Consider the following 11,293-nt stretch of genomic DNA (forward strand, 5'->3'; position numbering starts at 1 on the left):
TGGAGCAGTGGGTCACATCAGGCCTCCTTGTTGTTCGTCAGGAAGGTGGCTGTGTCTTAGTTGCTCCAGCCTAGAGGACAGGGAACTGGGTTGATGGAGGACCCCCAGGTCTTCTGGTCCAAGAAACAGGATTTGAGAAACAGGAACCACAGGATGGAAGGTGCCCTTTAGAGTGTTTTCCCAGGCTGCTGAGGCTCTTGGTTCCAGACCTTGTTTGGAAACAGCCCAGGGCAAAAGAAGGAGGTAATATGATTTGGAGTGAACATTAAGGTTACAGAACATCAGCACTTACTAAACCTGACTCCTAGTCCAGAGACTTTAGGAAACGTGCCCAAAGGAAGAGGAGAGGTGGGCATGAGTGCAGGGTGATATTTGTGGGGACAGAGGGGACGGTTAACAAGGAAGTCTTCCCTGGTAGCCTGCAGGCAGGAGTGAGAACAGGTGGTGTGACTTTATTTCACCTAAGGGGGTGAAGAGGCAAGGCATGAGTCACACCTTTTTTGATTTTTGTTTAATCCTTCTTACCCTCTCACTTTTCAGATTATCTCTGCTTGTTGACTCATTAGAGAGGTGATTATAGACTTTGTTACACAAGGTTTATAAAGCACTGCAGGGGGCCAGACACTGTACTTGGCAGTGGAGATTGTCCTCGAGTTGAAGGCTTGGGATTGGTCTGATACAAACCACTCATGTGGCTTCTCTCTGGAAAATTCTAACAACATTCTCTGTCCTCAGGAGGCTCGAGAGTAACTAGAGCCTTTCTTAAAATCTAGAGATATAAGTGGAACCTAATTTCAGAAGTGGCAGGAGTTTGCCATGGACACAGGTAGCTCAAGAGAGTCTGGTCAGTGGAACTTGGGCTGGGACTTGAGGGTGGGGTAGGTTTGGGTTGGTGGAGGGCAGTGAGGAGGGCAGTGCAGAGAAGGAGCATGGAGCTAATTGGGGGGGATTTTGAGGGCAGGGGCTGGTTTTTGTTCTTTTTTGTGTTTCTGAACTTATGTAGGGCCTGGGACTTTGGGAGTACTCTATAAATGTTTGTTGAATGGAATGACGTTTTTTAACACTTAACTTGGGCAGATCTGTTAGAAAGCATTACCAGAAAGAAGATTTTGCTGATAAATGATCACGCATACTCATGGAACCTGAAGGGGGTGCTTTCTTTTTCCATTGAGTTGCCATCAGTCCACTCCGAGGCTGCTCAGGATCAGGGAACTCCTCCTCAGACCTTCCTCCAGGTCCCCCAGTCTGTTTACTCCTCTTCTTTCCACGGGTCCTGGCTCCCTGTCAGTTCACTCTGTCTGGTTTTCCCCTCCATGGACTTGGGGTGGGGTGTCGGGTCCTGTGTACCATGCCAGGGGCTTTGGATCCATCAGGTGCATTGATATAAAACACCCCAAGACAAACAGACTTTCCTCTTGTTAATATTGACAACTACTAGAGCCCACCTCAAGAACAATATTTGTGCCAGCACAGTCTCTCTGACTTACAAAGGCCCCTCTCTGGGAAGGAGGCAATGGGAAAGTGGGGAGAAAATATTATTCCACCACAGTTATTTGGTTTCCCCACTCTATAGTGTACTGGCAGACATTCAGAAATATTTGTTGATTGATTCCATGATTCATGTTGCTCTAATAATCATCATTTATTCGTACATGCATTCAGTGAACCTTTGAGCACCTCATGTGTGCCTGGTATTTGCCAGGTGGTGGCTCCCAAGAGGAGTAAGGGGTGATGCTGTCTCTGAGGAGCTCTCACTGTACACATACACCCATGGAGATCTAATCCAACTGCTCCATTTTATGCGAGTGGATATTAAATCTGAGGGAAGTTATATGATTTGTTCAACATCACACAGTCAGTTAGCCTCAAAGCCACAGGACTAAAACTCAAGTTTCCTGACTTGCTAGAATTTCTGTTAGTGTGCAGCTGCCTGGCTCCTGCCTGTGCACATGTGGTGACCCTTAATTGGAGAGAGAGGACATTCAGAATGAAGTGGGAGCCTCCAGCACCTTGGGTTAGCCAGAAGGAAATGTCCAGTCCAACCATGACTGCAAAAAGGACCACCTGGACATTTGCAATCTCTCTCACATTTTTCTTTTTCTCTTTGAGCTTGAAATGAGGAAAACTGAGTCCAGAAAACTAAGAGTGGAAAATTTTCATGAGGTTGATAAGATGGGCCAAAACGTCTGTGTTCACCTCTATCAAGGTGTTTCTCCTTGACCTGTAACGTCTGGCTTTGAATTGGGTTTCCCCCATAACCTAGAGCTCAGTGAGGGCAGGACCAGGTCTGATTCATCTTTCCTCTCTAGTGCATAGGACGTAGCAGGCTGTAATAAATATTTCTTAAAAAATAAAACTGAATAAGAAGTATACACTTACGTAGGTATGGGATGCCTGAGCAGCAGCACAAGTAGGAAAAGCAGTATCCTCACATCAGCTGAGGTGGTCTTTGGCTTTCTGCATATGGGTGTAGGGCCCTGAATGGGGAGGTGGGTGGTCCTGTGGCTCTGCTGCTCTGGTTAGAACCCTCCTAGAATTCGGAGTTTCTGCTGTGATCGACACGCTTCACTTGCCCACCGGAAAGTGACAGGAGGTGCAGGGACTTCGGAATATGTCATTTGGGAAATGGCTGAAGGAAGATGGGAGAGGCACATGGTGGTTGTTTACAAGTGTTTGAGGTCTATTGTGTGAAAAGGTATTAATCTTATTTCAGTGCCTACAGAGAGGAGGACTCGGATTGGTGAGTATGCATCAGACACATTGTGGCTCAGGATGAGAAAGAATTGACAGAGTAAAATTAGTTTCTTTGGAAAACTGCAAGTTTACTGGCAGAGTTCTGGCAGGGGCTGGATGTCTGAGTATAACTGTCACAGTGAGTTTTTTTGAAGGTTACAAGGGCAGAGCTTGGCTTAGAGGCCTGGTTTCCCACTAAGACCACATTTTATTAGGATGTATAAAACATGCTCTTTGAAATGTGACGGTATGATGCAGGCTGGGCTCTGTCTGACAGTTACTTCTGGTCATTGTGGGTGGTTGTGATTCTCTTATCTAAACCAACTTGGACTTCACCTCCTCTGCAGACCCTCCCCTTCATTTACTGGTGAGAGAGCACTGCCACTAGGGGGCAGTGCTGCCCCATTGGTGTTCCTAAGACCTCTACCCTGATGTGGGCGAGTCTGAGAGGGGAGGTTAGGATTAGGAAAAGGGAGCAGATGAAGTGAAAAGGAAAACATTCTGTGTTTTGTTTTTGTTTTTTCCTGTGAAGTGACAGAGTTGAGGTGAGTCTGAATAATTTGGAGAGTGTCTCCAACTTTAATGTGCTTGTGGATCACCTGAGGATCTTGTTAAATACAGATCCGGTTCTTCTGGTGGGGCCTGAGATTCTGCATTTCTCATAAGCTTTTGGAAGATGCCTATGCTGCTGGTTGGTGGCCCACACTTTGAGTAGCAAAGCTTTAGAGGTCATTTAGAGATTAATTCTTGCTTCACTTGATTTATGGATGAAGAGAAACTGAAGTTCAGACAGAGAATGTGACTTGCCTGACATAGCTGTGACTTTATCACGTAACTTTTTGCATTTAAACACAAGCTTTTGACTCTTAGTCCAGTTCTCACTTCACTATATTGTGTGGCTCCCTTTACTGTTGTTAGTGGCATCTGTTTATCTTAGGAACCCAGAACTCCCATTTTCACCACCATCCTCTTTGGTCTTTGCTCCAAGGCCTCATTTTGGTTACTCACTCAAAACCTCCAGTGGCTCTTCTGTAATCACAAGACCAAGTCCAAATGTCTCTGTCTAATTTCGTGGCTGTATAACACATGCTTCCACTTTAGCAAGCTTACCTAACTGCCCTGTGTCTTAACCCTGTCTTTCTGCTGTAGCCGTCCCTGCCCCTTCCTGTTCCCTAAACATACTCTACTCAGTCCTCTCTCAGTGGTAGTGATATTGGCATGGGCTTTGGAGTTAGACTTAGCTACTTTCTTACCCCAGATTCAACACCGACCTTGGAAAGTTACTTCACCTTTCTGAGGATCAGCATCCTCTTCTGAAATAACCCCATATGGTAGTTGAGAAGAATAAATAAAATAACATATGCAAACCCACTCCCATTCCTGAAATCCCCTTCAAAACTAGCATCTACAGTGGTGCCTGACACCTGGTTCCCTGTGCTTGTGTTTCTCCTTATCTCTGTTTCCCTAAGACTTAACCATTCAAAGGCCTAACCTGAATCCTGCGTCTTGCCTGAAACCTTTCCCAGCCATTCCTGACCTAGTTAATCCCTTCTATAAATTATTTCACCCATGTGTTAGCATTTAATTATGTGCCAGCCCTCTCAGTGAGACCCCATAGAGAGGTTTGAAGGATAATTGGCTGTGTAATCATTGAGGGATAATTGAGTTAATTCTTTGTTAGTAAGCCCTGTGTGTTCGAGCTGCCTTCTCTTTTGTCACTTATTGACTAGCAGCAGCTCCTCTGCACTAGCAGCACCAGATCCTGGTAGTTTATGAACACTTGAGGACTTGTTCTGGTCAGGGTCCTTCCTGCCGGATTTTGGTTAAATTGGTGTTTCCCTTTGCATGTTATCATATAGCCCTTCCAAGGGAGGGGTTGATGAAATCTCTTTATGGAAACTCCAAGATAATAACAATAAGGAAGTTGAACCCAGTATCATTGCTTCAACAGCCTGGTGACAGGAGATGTGTACACTTTGCTATTTATTGAAATTTACAACAGGATCCTTACTCTCTTATTTCAGAAGAGATTAAGGACAAAAGACCAAGTGGGGAGGGCAAGGTTGTTTAAGGCAGGTCATGTACCTCTGACCTAGATTCTGTGATTTATTCATTCAACCATACCTGGAAGTGTTCGTCTTTGCCTGTGTGGTGGTATATTTATATCACATGATCCATAATTCCCTCCCTCAGTGGCAAAATAGGAGCTTATGTCAGGCTTTTGACTAGTAAAATTATATGGCGTGTGCTTTCACTGCAGCAAAGGTTTCTCTGAGGTCTGGAGAGAAAATAGACCAGGAGGGCTGGACACTTCACTGAGCGTGGGCCTTCTCTTCTTACTCAACAGTAGTCTACTCACCCATCACTTTCTCAGTCAGGGGATTTTTGGCCTTTCCTTTCCCCTACCATGGGTCCATGCCAAAGTCCAGATATATTTATCTGTGCCTGTACCTGACCATTCTTTTTTTTGCAGGGGAAGATTCACCCTATGCTAACATCTGGGCCAATCTTCATCCTTTTTCTTCCCCTCTAAAGCCCCAGTACGTAGTTGTGTGTATAGTTGTAAGTTCTTCTGTGTGAGCCACCACCACAGCACGGCTACCGACAGATGAGCGGTGTGGTTCTGTGCCCGGGAACCGAACCTGGACTGCTGAAGTGGAGCATGACGGAGTTTAACTGCTAGGCCATCAGGGCTGGCTCCTGGCTGTTGTTTTAAAAAGAGAGGCCCATGGAATGTCTTCGCTGATTTCCAGGATTCTAATCTTCGTTGTCTAAGCTGGTGATTTCCAACCCTGTATGCTGGTTAGAATCACCTGCAGTGCATTCAGAACCTACAAATTCCTGTGCCTTATCCCCAGAGAGTCTGATTTGATTGGCCTGTGGTGTGGCCTAGGCATTGGTACTTTAAAAAACTTCCACATAAAATAGTCATTTTACAGTGGAGAAACTTTAGCCAAGTGTTCAAAGTTAACATCACCAGTAAGGAGAGATATTGATATCATGGGCCTGATATGATGGACTGAGAAGGCACAGCATCACTTCTGTGGTATTTTTGCCAAAAATGCATAACCTAAGTTTAATTATGTGGAAATATTAGCTAAGCCCAAAATGAGGGTCATTCTACAAAATAACTGGCCAATACTCTTCAAAAATATTAAGATCATGAAGGTAAAATAAATTCTGAGAAACTGGTCCCGATTAAAGAGATTGAAGATGCAAAACAACTAAGTATACTGTGTGATTCTAGATTGGATCCTAGTTTAGGCAAAGGACATTAGTGGGAAGGTCGATGAAATTTGAATAAGACCTGTAGATCAGTTCATTGTATTTTATCAATGATAGTTTATTGATTTTGATCATTGTACGGAGCTTATCAATGGCGTTAATATTTGGGGAAGTTGAGTGAAGGATATATGGGAACTTTGATTATTTGTAGAACATTTTTGAATGTCTGAAATTATGTTAAAATGAAAAGTTAAAAAGAGAAAAGACAGAAGCTTTCAGGTATTTAATGAGTTGGCAGAGCTGGGAACCACTTCTCTAAGTCATCTTGCCCAATACTGTCAGAGTAATCTTCCTGAAAATGTTTTGTCCTGTTCCTGACCTTCTCAAAGCATTCCAGTGACTCCTGTCATCTGCAGGGTGAAGTTCAAATTCCTTAGGCTGCCAATCAAAGACCCTGTATCATGGCCCCAATCTGCTCCCTTGTTCTATGTAGTAAGAACTGAACCTGCATTTTACTTTCTCATGTCTGAATTGATTCCGATTATTTTCCTTCTTTCTATAGTACCCTTGCCCTCTTGCTCAGCCTCCTGAATTTTTCTTCCTTTTAAGGCCCATTTCAGGTCCTGTCTCCTCATTGAAGCCTTTTATGAGTATTTCTGTTAGAAGCAGTCATCTTTCCGTTCTTTGAATTCTGGTACGTAGGATGATGTGGAGTGAAAACGTGAGCTTTAGATTGAGAAATATGTCAGTCTGAATCCTGGTTCCATCTTTTTCCAGTTCTTGGATAACGGACAAGTTAATTTACTTCTTGGAGTTTTGGTGTCTTGTTTGCAAAATAGGGATGATAGTACCTACTTCAAAGGGTCATTCTGAGCATTAGATGAGGTGCAAACATAAAGGTCCTCAGCACACAGTAATTTCCATCCTCCTGTTTGTAGCTCTGTGGTCTCCAGAGGGGTTGTGAGTGGTGCAAAGGCTGTTGTCAAAATTTCCTGCAGACCATTTAAAAGATATTTGTGTCTGGTCATCACTCAGATGACAGACACTCTCGAACTGAATTGAGTGCTTGGGGCTTTAAGGAATTCAACTGAGATCCTTCCCCCTGCCCCCTACTGCCCCAACCGAACTCAGTAAATAAGTTACCTATAGACAGAGGAATGTAACCCAACAGAGGGAGACGGAGGGACAATGGGTGTCTAAATGGGAAAAAGCTGTGATGCCTCCCACACCCACCCCTTGTTCTCAGTCAGAAAGCACTGAGGAAGTGTGACTCTCTGGTAAACCTCCTTAAACCATGAGTGCTGCAGAGCAACCCTTCACTAATCCATTCCCTGCCCAAGGGATATGTACATAGGTGAGTCAGGTGCCCTATGAATTGAACACTTTACTCCCTTCTCTACTTCCTCCACCGATACAGCTCAGTGCTGAATACTCTGGTTTGGCCCCAGGCCCAGGCCTCTAGTTGGTCTAAGAAGACAAGGCCAGGAGGGACAGGCTGAAAAGGAAGTCAGATGCCAACAGGCATGGAAGGAGACAGGTGGGGCTGCCATTGTGCAAAGGCCACAAACTCTGGGTGTGTCTTATGACTGTTTCTGCGTTTGGAATCTCCTCCCCTTTATGACCAGTGCAGGGACTCTCCCTCTTCCTGCTTCCTTCTCATTACACTTTCTTTCCCTAGTGCACCCCTTTTATGGCTGGAGAATGGCTGTGTAAATAGTTGACAATTCAGTAAAAATGACTTTTCATGGGGACCCGGAACCTAACCCTGTTTCTTCCCCAAAGAGATTTAGGTTCATAAAAGCAAGCTCTTATGAAGGGATGTGCAAGTGGAAAGGGACCTGACTCACCTATGTGAGTCAGGTGCGTAAATGAAGGGCAAGATGGAAAAGAAAAAGCTGACTGTTTGTGCAGTCCTGAAAATGTAGGAGGCAAACATCATTCTTGAAGGTGGATTTTGTTCAGGAGAACTCAGAAATCTTAGGGTGTCCTCTACCCAGATTAAATTATTAACATTTATTTGGGTAGGAGATGAGGTTAAATTATGGAGTTGTGTGATATTGTGTAGTTTACTTAACTTTTCTGTCTCAGTTTTTTTAATCCGTGAAAATGGGGATATCACACAAAGGATTTTTTTGTGAAGACTGTAGCTACATATAAAGCCCCTAGGAATAGTGCCTGACACATAGTAAATGTGAGCTGAGTAAATGTGAGCTATTATAATTCGGGGACTAAGCAATTGTGCACCCTGGTCATCTAGAGTGGGGAAGCATTTTCTATTCAGTGTCCTGGCAGGCGAGCTGGAGATGAAAATGATAGGAGGAGGCTTAACTTCCAGGAGTGGAAGGATTGGGTAACAGTAACTTATGAACAACATTCTGGAAAATGTCTTAATCCAAGGTGGATATACTCAGAGGGTGTGTAGCCTCTGTCACAGTTGTTGTCCTTGGGCATCTGGGAATGTGTTCTAGAGTAAAGTGGTTTTGCTGAAAGCCAAGCCTAGAAACTGGCTTCAGGGGATGTCTTGAAATAGAATTCATCTTGCTAAAAGAATTCCCTGTTGTGGCCTGGGCGTTACTTTTGTCTGTACTATCCTTACTTATAAGGCATAAAGAGAAAGACTGAAGAAGGGTGAAATAAGGAAATAAGTGTATAAATTAACAGAGCAGAATTGGGACTGGCATGTCTGTTATGAGGAAGTATACATAAGTTTTAAGTGAACATAAAGGGACTTTTTAATAAACACAGAGCTCTTCATTTAAATATAGTGGGCTGCCTTGAGTAGATACCAGACTCTGTCCCAAGAAGCATTGAAGCAGAGTCACAAGAGATGGGTAGTATGGCCTTCTTTGCTAAATGGTTAGACTGAGGTTAGACTAAGTCACTGAAGAGAGAGGAGACAAAGGAGAAAATGGGCAAGAGTGAGAGAAAATGGGATGGCAAAAGGAAAGGATTGAAAGGAATATTTACTGAGAGCTCGTCACATACCAGGCACTGTGTTTACTGCCTTGTGTATCTTAACTTACTCTTTTACTGTCATTTCCTAATGCAGTAATAGTTAACCTGTGTTATAGATGAGAAAAAAGAGGCTAAGGGAGGTGAAGTGACTGGCCCCGGGTCATCCAGCCAGTTAATGACAGAGCTAGTGTGTTTCACCTCAAAACTTGTGCTCTTGTCTCTGTATCAGAATAAAAATGAAAGAGAAGGAAGGCAAAGCAAATTTTTATTGTGGGTGAAGTTTAGAAAAGTTACCTGTGGTAGGCAGAATAATGGCCTCCTCAAAATGTCCACATCCTAATCCCCGGAACCTGTGAATGTTGCTTTGTATGGCAAAAGGGACTTGGCACTTGTGATGATGTTAAGGATCTTGAGATGGTAAGAGTATTCCAGATGATCCAGGTGGGCCCAATGTCATCACAGGGTCCCTATAAGTGAAAGAGGAGGCAAAGGAGTCAGGGTCAGAATGATGCAGCACGAGAAAGAGTCCACCAGCCTTTGCTGGCTTTGAAGATGGAAGGAGGCTGTGAACCAAGGAGTGTGGGTGGCCTCTAGAAACTGGATCAGGTAAGGAAGCAATTTGCTCGTTGAACCTCCAGAAGGAATATCATCCTGCCAACAGATTATAGCCCAGTGAGACCCATTATGCATATCTGACCTCCAGAACTGTAAAAACTGGGAAAAAAAGTATACAGTCTTTGCATTCCACTAGGTTACAACCTAGTAACCCAGAAAAAGAGACTGGAAGAAGTATGCCAAAACATTAAATAATGATTAAGTCTAGAATATGGTTGGAAAATGGAATATGGATAATAGTTATTTTCTTTTTCATGGTTTATCTTAATTTGTTTTGGTGTGTGTGTGAGGAAGCTTCTTCCTTCCTGAGCTAACATCTGTTAGCTTTGTTTGTTTTTCTTCCTCATTCTTTGTTTGAGGAAGATTAACCTTGAGCTAACCCCTGTGCCAATCTTCCTCTATTTTATATTGGGTCACTGCCTCAGCATGGCTGATGAGTGGGGCAGGTCCGGGCCCAGAATCTGAACCCATGAACCTGGGCTGCCAAAGCAGAGTGTTCCAAACTTAACCACTACGCCATGGAACCAACCCCATCTCAATTTATAAAAAGAAAAAAATTAAATATCATATATAAATTTGATGATGTTATAAATAGAGGTATGTTCAATGTACTGTGGGAGCAAAGAGAGGGAACCATTCATTTGCCGGTGGGAGAGTTGGGGAAAATCCCCCACTACCTGTCTTGAGTTCTTATGGCTGGACTAATAAGACTGACACAAGACCAGCTTAACAGGAGAAAAATGAATTTAATACATTCACCAAGAGATCATAGAAAAATGATGCTCAGAGAGTGAACAAAGCAGGCAGGTTATATGTCTTTTTACACAAAGAGACAATAAATTTGTGAGGATTTGACAGGACAAAGAAACCTAGGTTTGGGGTATGTAATTACTGAGCAATTTGAGCAGAGTTTAGGCTTGAGGTAGTAAATTAGTAAAAGTAACAACATTTGTTTATACAGGCTTCCTGGCCCTGAATTCCCTAGTTCTCATGTTAGGGAGGGTACCTTTCACATGGGAGATTTATTTCCTGCTTTCAGGGTGAACAATATTTCAGGAGGGTCAAAACTTTACTAAGTTAACCAAGTAACTTTAATTCAAAATAATCAATATGCCATTGTGGAATATTTTGGAGTGGCCTGCCCCAGACCTCAACAATTCCCTCCTCTGAAACTTCCCTGGAAGTTTCACATAATAAAAGTTGATCTGGTAGATCGTTCCATTATTTCAGTGAATTAACCTTTTAGTATTGAAAATAGTTCAGTTCAGTTAAACAGTTAAGTCTCATTTTAGGAGGTAGGTATGGCAGGTGGGTTCCCAAAGTTAAAAATTGAGATCTATGGGTCTCACCTTGGACCAACAGAAAGCAAAATTTCTCAAAATGTTATATTCTTAGTATTGTCTGGGGGCCGGCATAACACATGTGTGATGTCTTAATGTCTTGTATGTTGCTGTCACTTTAGTGTTTAGCGTGGGTGCTATGAATGTGCTGAATGTATTACTTGTGCCTACACGTGTGCATGTTGGTCAGAGTGTGTGCAGTCAATGGGCAGTTGATGCTGAGCGGAAGTAATTCAGGGACTGGGTTTGCTCGCTTTGTGTTTCTGCTTTTGTGCAATGTACTGGTAACTTGTGTTGTCAGAGGGCTGATTAAAAATACGCTAGAAATTTCCTTAATCTAGTCTGAAATTTACCTTGTTTTATTCTTGGGCCTGTAATGTATGAGGCTGTGGGGAGGTGGAGGATGAAACACCAGACCTTCCTGA

Source organism: Ceratotherium simum, chromosome 33 (genome assembly GCF_057802395.1).
Source record: "Ceratotherium simum simum isolate JZ-2026a chromosome 33, ASM5780239v1, whole genome shotgun sequence".
NCBI classification, from domain to species: domain Eukaryota; kingdom Metazoa; phylum Chordata; class Mammalia; order Perissodactyla; family Rhinocerotidae; genus Ceratotherium; species Ceratotherium simum.